This window comes from Tupaia chinensis, unplaced genomic scaffold, assembly GCF_000334495.1.
Source record: "Tupaia chinensis unplaced genomic scaffold, TupChi_1.0 Scaffold139612_1, whole genome shotgun sequence".
Lineage (NCBI taxonomy): Eukaryota > Metazoa > Chordata > Mammalia > Scandentia > Tupaiidae > Tupaia > Tupaia belangeri.
The window spans coordinates 723,621-735,107 of record NW_006199495.1 but is presented as its reverse complement, the minus strand read 5'-3'; positions in this window follow the sequence as shown (position 1 = coordinate 735,107).

Sequence of the window (11,487 nt, the reverse complement as noted above, 5' to 3'; positions counted from 1 at the left end):
TCACGCCACAATTCCTTCTGCTCCATTCTCCTCTCAGGATCTTGGGCATGCATGTGCACGTACCTGGCATGAGTTTTAAGCCACCAGGCCGGGGATTCGAACTGCTGTCAACTACATGGGAGTCCAGCGACATAGCTGTTACGATAACTGCTGGTCCCTGTAATTGGTGGTTTTTAAATTAGATTGATAAATAGATTTTTCACAGCCCATGGCAAAATGCAATTGCCACAAGTTATCTAAATTTATAACTCTGGCTTGAAATTGCTAGTTTGGCATCCCCTTTTCCTTCAAGGATTTTTATTCAAATGCCTGTTATGAATTGGACAACATTTTATAACAGAACATGAGTAATAGCAGAGATTCTCTTGTGTTTCTAGGAAACACCAAAAATGTTTAGAATGTCAAAAAGAGAATGAGGGAAAGTGAGAAATCACTCCCAGAAGGTATGGCCAAGATACAATCTCTTCTCAATTCTCTCAAGTGTTGGGGCATATACACAAACGCATGTCTGGTGAGTTTTTCAAGCCGCCAGGTCAGGATTTAAATGCCCAGGGTTATGTGGGATCCAGCCACCTTAATCATGCCATTGGCTGGCCCTATCACAGTTTTTAGAATCTAAACCTGAAATCCTATATTTTATCTAGAATTAATGCAGGTCTTTGTTTTTATTCTCTCCTACAGTTTTCTACACCTATGTAATTCCACCACTATTTTTTTTTTTAATTAATTCTTGGATCATATTTTACTTTTAGTGTTTACCCAGATTCTTTTCATATGAATATTTAAAACTTAGATATTCTGAAAACTAGAATCCAGCTGGTCTTTCTATCCTGTTGCCTAACAATACATGTTTTCTCTCCCTTTATTCTCTGCACTGTTAGTCTGTATACACTCTGGATTTTTTTTTTTTTTGAGATATTTTTGCTATAGAGTTTATGCACTCACTGAAGAGGCAGAGAGACATAAAGCAAGAAATCCTCTCCCTGGGAGATGGCTACGCCATAATCCATTCTCTTCCATTCTTCTGTCTGGATTTTTGGGCACTAAAGCACATGCAGCCAGCCTGAGTTTTAAGATGCTGGGTCCTGAACTCAAACTGTGATCAACTCTGTGGGAGTCCAGTGATGTAACCATTATACCATTTGTTGGTCAAGTATATATTTTTAACATAGTAATGTGAAACTAGCAATAAATAAATGAAAAGACATTGGAAAAAAATTTAAATACTTTGAAATTAAATAGCATACCCTTGAATAAGCAATGGGCCCAAGAAAAAATTAAAAAAAAAATAAGAAAATACCTCAAGACATACAAAATTGAGAATATAACATACTAAAACAAATAAGATGCAGCAAAAGGAGTACATTGAAAGTTTACATTGAAAAAGCCTATATTAAAAACGAAAAATCAAATGACATAACTTTATGCCAAAAGGAACTAGAAAAAGAACAAACTAAGCTATTTTTAATTTTTTTTACTTTTAAATTTTTATTTAACTTTTATTTTTGTTATTACAGCCCATATTTTTATATGTTTTAATAAATGGCATATATTGATAAATGTGACTCAAATTAAAAAATAAAATGAAGAGCCTTAATATTTTAGCATTTAGAGGTTTTAAGATGAAAATATTCTGTAACTGCTGAGCTAGAGAGAGACATCTCTAATTATCAACTAATTAGTTAAAATACTTTTATTTCTAGGGATGATTCTAAATATTATCACACAAATGTACACTCACCCTAAATGTTTCAATATTAAACATTTCGTTATTTCTTTTGTTGAGTAAGAGAAATCATGATTATACAAAACAGAACAGTTAAAATTAAGCAACATTTGCTACATCTTCAGAAAAACAGATACATATTACTTTTTTAATTAGTCAAATTTAAAATAAACTATTTTGAGATAATCATTTTAAATTGGGATTTAAAAATGAGTTAAGTCTAACGGTAGAGAATTTAATGAAACTGAGTTCAATATGTCTTTGAAAAATCTTTGTGAAACCTACATAAACATTTGGCCGAAAGCTTTTTAAAAGTACAAAAAGAAAAAATAAAAGAAAAAGGGCATTCAAAATGTCATTAAGTTCCAAAAGAGAGAAAACAGTATCCACAGAAATCTGACATCTTACAGGTGAGACAAAGTGTTCATTTGGAGATTATTTACATGAGCAATCAAATAAACAAAATACACAGTGACTCTTACTCTTCTTATCAAGGTTATTCAGTTAGAAAAAAAAAAAAAAAAAGAATGAGGATGAAAAGGACACTGGGAGATTTGAAGGCACTGAGACCTAGAGCTACTGCAAGGACTAAACAAAAGCCAGCCTCTAACCAAATTACTGCACAACCTCACGTGCCTTCCTCTAGAGACCGATTTATTCAGAACCTTCCCAAAACAATGACAACAAAAAATAGAAGACACACCAAAAGGAAAAAAAAAAGTCTGAAAAGACAAAGTAATTATGAGAGCTAGATTCAGATACAATAGAAAAGTTACCTTTATCAGGTAAAGGATTTAAAATCATTACTCTTAGTATGTTAAAATTTTTAATAAAAAAATTTCAGCAACATGTGCAAACAGGTCAACAATGTAAGAGGACATGAACACTCAAAAATAACAAAAGGGAGCGCTGGCACTGTGGCCCAGCGGTAACGGTGTTCTCCAAGACTGGAGACCGCAGGACTGACCACTTCTTTTTTAAAACTATTGTTTTTAGTTTCAGAAATAAGCATAAATATTCACCTTTGTCAGAGTGTACACTAAAGACTTTTTGGCAAGAGATTGATGAACTAGTTCCCTCACTGACAATATATGAAAGAGGTTATATTTTTATATTGATAAGCTGACTCTTTTTAAAATAAGTCATCACAAAATGAGTTGAAGCTTTGATTCAATTAATTGGCTTAAACTATTTTAACATTTCTTCTCCAGCCTGTGAAGGCAACAGGATTTTTATTATATTGATTGGTGAGTTTTTTTAAATTTTATTTTATTTTTTAATATATATATTTTTATCTGTAATTAACAGTCCAAAGTTTAATTTGTTTTAAAACTAATATGATTATATGCACTAAAAATCAGTATTTGGGCCCAGGTGGTAAAGGAGACAGCTACTGAGTCCGGGACTCGAATCCCTTTTGCACATGTGAGAGTCCACCGATATACTGCTATGCCATCTGCTGGCCCCTAAGATTGACTTTAAAGAATTTTTTAGGGGATTGGGACCAGCAATTAGCGTCATAGCTATGTTGCTGGACTCCCACGTAGTTGACCGCGGTTCGTGTCCCGGACTGGTGGCTTAAAACTCACACCAGGAATGTGTGCGTGCTTGCCCAAGATCTCGAGAGGAGAATGGAGGAGAAGGGATTGCGGAGTGGCCATCCCCCCGGGGGGTGATTTCTTGCTTTCTGTCTCTATGTCTCTCTCTGTCTGGCAAGTGCATGTGCCCTATAGTAAAAATCTCTCCAAAATAATAATAATAATAATAATAACTAAAAAGAAAAGAAAAAAAAGAATGTTTTAGGGTATTTGTTTTTCTCATTTTATTGGGTTTGTTAGTTTGTTTTCGCTTAAATGGCATTATATTGAAATGTTAACAACTTTGGCATAAATATGTATGACACAAACAAAAATGAAGAGGAAATAACCAGAGTAGGTACTGCAAAAACAGAATAATCTCTCTAATGGCACAGATAAGGGCCTCCCCCCCACCCCCATGAGTTTACGAATGTTTACATTGGTTTCACCTGGCTCCACAGAGCCCAGCCTACAGGCACCTGGCTCCGCAGAGACCAACCAACAACAGGCCAGAGGCTGTGACTGAACAATGTCTGGAACTCCTGCCTACAAGCCAGGGAACAATCATCCCCTCAAAGCCACCCTGCCTGTCTCCACCACAGAAGACCTGAGCATCCATCTCCAGCTCATTGCACTAGACCATTGCACAAGCTAACCATTTCTTATTCAAGAGAGTTGTATGTACAAAGCTTTCAAGAGCAGCCCTCATTTTCCGAAGAGATATAAAACACAAGAATGTAGAGCACAAATGAGGCTAAATTTTACCTACAGAATGATTTATTATATAATTTCTTCGAGTCATAAATATTAACATAAAATTGAATTTATGTATACAATCTATTTTCTTTCAGTTTGAAAATCCATAAAGAGTTTAATCTTCTAGTACAGTTGTAAATTTTCACCATCTTAATTTTTATAGTTATTTTAGCTTTTATATAATATAAAGCTTCAAAATTATTGGGTTGTCAGAAAAGTTTTTCTACAAAATTTGGAGAAGATGGACAAATTCCTGGATGCATATAACCTACCAAGATTGAATCAGGTGGACATAGAAAACCTGAATAGAACCATAACAAGCCAGGAGAGTTAATCAGTAATAAATAACCACCAGACAAAGAAAAACCCAGGTCCAGATAGCTTCATTTCTGAATTCTACATGACTTTTCAGACAACCCAATATAAAAGTAAAGTATGTGAAAAATTAGATTTAGCATTATAAGAGATAAAATATGCAGAGACTTTTTCTGATATACAACTATTAATCTATATTTTTACCAAAATAAAAACATTGTATTTTTACATAAAGTTGATCAACCATATCAGTAAGATTTTATTTGATTTTTCAACTGTCTTTTCCAGATTTTTGAAACTTTATTTACTTCTTTTGAGCAAGAGAGAAAGAAACAGGTACCTCCAACAGGATTCTCACTCCAGCAGGTCTGGCTTTAGGAAATATGTAAGTTTATGCAAGGAAGCCCCTGGATGCAAACCTGCAACCTTTGTACATAACTCCAGTTGCATTACCATGGACCTATTTCCAGATCTGCTTTTTCAGTTTTGTTCCTTATCAAATGCCAGAACATTTGAGTCTTCTCATCCTTTATGTTTTCTTTTTAATTCAACATATTAATATGATTTACAGTATACTTAAATTATCTGATTTTTTTATTATAATAAAAATTTAAAATTATGCCATGAAAAATTTGACTCAACAAATCATCATGGTATATAATATAAAAACCATGTTGGGGCCAGCCTTTGTGTCATAATCAGTAGTATACCTTACCATGAAGCTAGGAGCCCGGTACCAACTGTAACTCATACCACAGCCAGGACGTCTGAAACATACTTGGTATGGGTGTACTGGTTTAGGAGAACTGCAGGACTATAGGAAGGGGATTGAATTGGGACCAAGCCCTCTGAGGGTTGTTCCTTCTCCCTCTATCTCATAAGCACACATACAATGTCATGAATAAAAAAAGAAAAATAAAATTGGGGGATGATTATTCACCAACTTTTTTCTTGCAATCCCCTGCTTCAACTCCTTAATATAGAAAATCTCTATATTTGCACATTCCTTCCTTGCTGGATAATAGACTTTGAGATGTTCATTTATAGTGGTTAATGTCTTGTCTGAGAAATGGTTTTGTGATGAAACAGGCAACAATACAATAGACATAATAGAAATACAAAATATCATTAGAGAATACTATGATTGACTATATACCAACAAACAAGAGAACTTGGAGAAGATGGACAAATTTCTGGATGCATATAATCTACCAAGATTGAATCAGGAGGACATAGAAAACCTGAATAGGCCCATAACAAGCCAGGAGATTGAATCAGTAATAAATTACCTCCCGACAAAGAAAATCCCAGGTCCAGATAGCTTCACTTCTGAATTCTACAAAGCTTTTAAGGAAGAAGAGTTAATCCCTATCCTACTCAAATTATTTCAAAGGATTCAAAAGGAAGGAAACTTTCCAAATTCATTTTATGAAACATCCACCATCCTTATACCCAAAAGACAAGGACATGAACAAAAAGGGAAACTGCAGACCAATATCATTGATGAATATAGATGCAAAAATTCTCAACAATATACTCACAAATCATATCCAACAACAGCATATAACAAAGATTATTCATCACCACCAGTAAGCTTTATTCCAGGTATGCAAGGGTGGTTCAACATACACAAGAACATAAATATAATACACCATATTAACAAAAATAATATAAAACATATGATTATTTTAATTGATGCAGGAAAAGCATTCTATAAAATACAACATCTTTTCATGATGAAGACCATCAGTAAGATTGGTATAGAAGATAATTTCTGGGCACAATAAAAGCCATCTATGAAAAACCTACAACTAACATTATACTGAATGAGGAAGAGCTAAACTGGTACTAGGCAAGGCTGCCCACTTTCTCCACTGCTTTTTAATACAGTGCTGGAAGTCTTAGCTAATGCAATCAGAAAAAAGAACAATATAAAAGGCATTCAAATAGGCAAAGAAAAGTTGAAAATATTTTTATTCATAGATGACATGATGGTATACTTAGAAAAGGTCTCCATGAAAAAACTTCTTGAAGTAATAAGTGAATACAGTAATGTGGCAGGATACAAAATCAACATCCACAAATCTATAGCATTTCTATTTATGAACAAGTTGAATGAAAAAATGCTGAAGAAAGGAATCTCTCACCATAGCCACAAGGTGTCTAAGATACCTAGGGATAAACCTAACTAAGGATGTCAAAGACTTTTATTAAAAACAAAAAAGACACTATGGGAACCAGCAGTTAGCATAATGGCTACGTCGCTGGACTCTCACGTAGTCGACTGTGGTTTGCGTCCCGGACCCGGTGGCTTAAAACTCATGCCGGGCGTGTGTGCGTGCGTGCCCAAGATCCCAAGAGGAGAATGGAGGAGAAGGAATTGCAGCATGACCATCCCCGCTGGGGGATGATTTCTCGCTTTCTGTCTCTGTGTCTCTGTTTGGCGAGCGCACAAGCCCTATAGCGAAAATCTCTCCAAAATAAAAAATTAAAAAAGACACTATGAAAATCTTATAAAAGATATGCAAAGTGAAATAAAAAAGTAGGACAGTCTATGTTCCTGAATTGAAAGAATTAACATAATAAAAATTCAATTCTACCCAAATTAATCTGCATATTTAATGCAATTCCACTCAAAATACCAGAGATATTCCTCACAGCTCTAGAAAAGACATTTATAGAATTTGTCTGGAATCATAAAAGACCTCATATTGCCAAATCAATCATGTGTAATAAGAGTGGAGTGGGAGGTATATCACTTCCTGATCCCAAGATATACTATAAAGCTGTGATCATCAGAACAGCATGGTATTAGCACAAAAACAGACAGGTGGACCAATGGAATAGAATAGATACTCCAGAAATAACCCCAAAGCTTACAGCCAACTGATTTTTGACAAAGGATATCAGTCAATCCATTGGAAAAAGGAAAACCTCTTTAGTAAATGGTGCTGGAAAAACTGAGTATCCACCTGCAGAAAGATATACAAGTAGTTACATCTAGGTATATTTATGGATGTGCAGCTATGCCTATATTAGCATATGTACATCAGAAGATCTCCTTGGTATATCAGCCAAAAAGGCCAACAAGCAGTGATACCTTAGCCACTAGCAACAAGTACATCTAGTGCATGCAGCATCCACAACCTAATTTCTTTTCTTTTATAAAAATAAAATATATTTTGTATATTTGAGGTTTGCAACAGAGTGTTATGGGATACAGAAAGATACATAGATACAAATAGCTACATTTACTTTATATCACAGTGAAGAAAATTAATGTATGTGTCATTTCGCACCATTACCTTTTTGTGACAAGAGCAGCTAAAATATATTTAATAACATTTTTTATTAATCCATGTTATTTATAAATAAGCAAAATCCACCATTTTGTTTCATTGATCTTTTGTATATTTTGTTCTCAATTTTATTTATCTCTTTCTCCAATCAGATTAGAGGAGAACTCTGATCATTATCATTTATTTCCTTCTTCTGATTTTAGATTTTGTTTCTTCTGGGCTTTTTTAGGTTTTTAAAGTGCATCACTAAGTTGTCTATTGGAATCATTCTTTTTAAATGTAGATATTTATTGCTATAAGTTTTCCTCTTAGTTATACTTTTGCTATATTTTATAGGTTTCTGTTTATTGTGTTTTGATATCCATTTGTTTCAAAAAGTTTTTAAATTCCCTTCTTAATTTCTTCATTGACCCGGTGGTCATTTAAGAGCATGTTGTTAATTTCTATAAATTGCACAGTTCCCAAATTTCTTTGTATTATCAATTTCTCTTTTTTATTTTGCTGTTTGAGATAAGATACTTGATATAACTTTAGGCTTTAAAAATGTGTTGAGAATTATTTTCTGTTCTATCCTGGAAAACATTCCCTGTACTGATAAGAATAATTGGCTTTTTGTAGCTACTGGATGAAATGTCTGCTAGGTCTCTTGGTCTGTACTGCAGTTGAATTGCCATGTTTCTTAGTTGACGTCCTGTCTACCTGATCTCTGATACTGAAAATATCAGTAGAAGTCCTCAACTATTATTGTATTAGAATCTATTTCTCTCTTAAAATCTAATATTTACTCTATCTCTTTTGTGTGCTTTGATGTTGAGTATATATGCATATAATTACTAGTTTTATATCCTGCTAAATTGATCCCTCTGTAATTATATAAGCATCTTCTTTGTCTTTTTTTCCAATTTTTGACTTCAAGTTCATTTTGTCCAATGTAAGTGTAAGTATTCCTCCCCACTTTTGGTAATGTTTGCTTTGAGTATCTTTTTCCATTTATTCATTTTCTGTCTATGTGTGTTTTTCCTGGTGAGTATTTGTAGTAGCATATAATTGGGTCTTGGTTTTATGATATTGTTTCTTTTATGATATTGTTTGAATTTGTCTATATCTTACTGTGAGAGTTTAGTCCATTTACATGCAAGGTTATAATTTATTGGTGAGGACTTACTCCTCTGATTTGTTTTGTGTTTTAGTTTTTGCTATGGGATGTGTGTACTTGCCAGAGAGAGACAGAGACAGAGGGAGAAGGAAAGTGAGAAATCACCCTCCGCTCCATGGGGAATGGACACCACAGTCCCTTCTCCTCCACTTTCCTTTTGGGATTTGGGGATGCAAACACATGCACCCAATGTATTTACCATGCCACCAGGTCTGGGACTCGAACTGCATACTGAGCCTTGTGGAATCCATCTGCCTTAACTACCATGCCACCTTGTTGACCCCATTTCTGTGATTTTTAAAAAATGTTTTCTGATGTTTCTTTTATCCTCTCTTATCATTTATATTTGTGATGTGGTGGTTTTCTCTAGTAAGGGTTGTCCCTTTCTCTTTCTTACTTGTGTATCCACCCTATCAGTGGATTTTGTACTTCTTTGTATTTTGTGGATGATAGTTATCATCCTTCAGCTTTTAGATGTGGAATTCTCTAATGCATTCTTGTAAAGTCATCTAGAGTTAAATTTTCTCAGGTTCTGTTGTTTGGGAAATACTTTATTTCTCCTTTATTTCTGAAAAATAGATTTGCTGGTTATAGTATTGTTGGCTGGAAGTTATTTTCCTATAGCACTTTGAATATGCATCTTATTTGCTTTTGGCCTATAAGGTTTTAAATTAAAAATTCTGCTCTTATTCTGGTGAGTTTGTTGATATATGACTCGATACATTTTTTCTTGCTGTATTCTGTATTCTTTATTTTTCTCATTGACAATTTGACTATAGTGTGTCTCAGAAAAGATCTTTCTGGATTGAATCTGGGATATTTGAATTTTGAGAATTTAAGTATTTCTATCTCTTCCAAGACTTGAGAAGTTCTCCACTCCTATTTTATAAAAAAATAAATAAATAAAAATTTCTATGCCAGTTTCTGTCTGTTTAGAAACTCTCATAATGTTTGTTTGCTTGTTTGTTTTTTTAGTGTCTCATACATACTGAAGGAGTTCTCTTGTTTGTATTCTTTTATTCTTCTTTCTTTTTTTGTTTTTGCTTTTGTTTTGCTTTGGTATTGTATGTGCTTAGCTGGGTTATTTGAAAAGATCTGTCCTCTTTAGGTTCAGAAATTCTTTCCTGGGGCCAGCAGATGGTGTGGGGGTTAGAAGCTCTGAATTCCCACATGGCCGACCATGGTTCAAGTCCTGGACCTGTTGGTTTGCTTTCTCACTTTCTCTCTCTCTCTCTCTCTCTCTCTCTGTCCCTCTCTGGTCAAGGTAAGGATAAATAAATAAAGTCAAATAAGCTAATTATTTAAAAATAAAAAAGAAATTCTTTCCTCTGCTTAGTCAAGTTTGTTGTTTAAACTCTGGATTGTGTTTTGAGTATCTTTTATTGAATTCTTCAGCTCCACGATTTTGGTTTGGTTCATTTTAATGATAACTATTGTTTTGTCATTGTATTTCTCATTCAGAGAATGCATTGTTTTCTATTATTGAGTTGACTCTTTTCTCTTATATCTGAGTTTCCTTAAGATTATTAATTTGAAATTTTTTCTAAATATTTTAACCACTTACTTCTCCTTGTATCTGTTGCTAAAGCATTTTTATGGTCCTTGGAGGTGTCATGTTACTCTGTTTTCTCATGTTTCTTGTATCTCTGTGTTAATATTTGTGCACAAGATGGGACAGAGGCTCCTACTAAATCTATAAAATGGCTTGTGTGGAAAAGAATTTCTCTTGTAGGTAGGTTATAGACTGTACATGACTAGGGCCTAGCAGGTGGCATGGTGGTTAAGGTGCTAGACTCCCACAAGGCCAACTGTAGTTTAAGTCAACCTGGTGAGTTGCTTTCTCATTTTCTCTCTCTTTGGTGTGCATATGTGCCCTATAGCAAATTTAAACAATAATCATAATAATAATAAATGAAATTAAATTAATAATTCTTATTTAAAAAAAAAAGTCAGACGGTAGCATTTTGGGTTAGATTCCCACAAGACACAGAGGCAGTTTCCATGTACTTTCTTCCCGTGAAATCAGCACTGGTGGTGACTGAGAGTTCCTCAGTGTCCTAGGCTGCAGCAGTTTATGGGTCTGGACTGCTAGTTCGGATCTAGCTTTTGCAAAGATGGGGCATGTTTATGAGTCTGAGCAGTTTTTCTGGCGCTTTGGGGTGCAACGTGCAGGAGAAAGTGGATTGTCCAGCTGATTTTGTGAGCTATGGGTGAGCATAGCTACTCTTTATCCCCCCTCATGGCAAATAGCTATGGGTGGAGCCACTTGACCAATTACTCCTACAGGACATGTAGGAGCTGTTTGCTCTAGCTGGTCAGTTGTGTGTGTGTGTGTGTGTGTGTTTGTGTGTATGTGTGTGTGTGTGTTGGGATGGGGAGGGCGATATACCTCCAGATAATCTTGAGAGATGGGGGAGCAGTACTTCTCTGGTAACTGGGCTATGGGAGGAGTCACTTACATGGTTTCTCCTGTGGGACCTGCTAAGAAGGAATGTGCGGGACTGCTCCAGAGCTTTGCCTTTGGGAAGGGATGCAGACATGGCTGTTCTCAGGGGATATGGGAGAGTATGGGTACAAGGACTTCATGAGCTGCAACATGGGTAGGGTAGGGTACAATGTAGCCTAAACTTCTGTGCAACTCAGTGACAAAGATTCCTT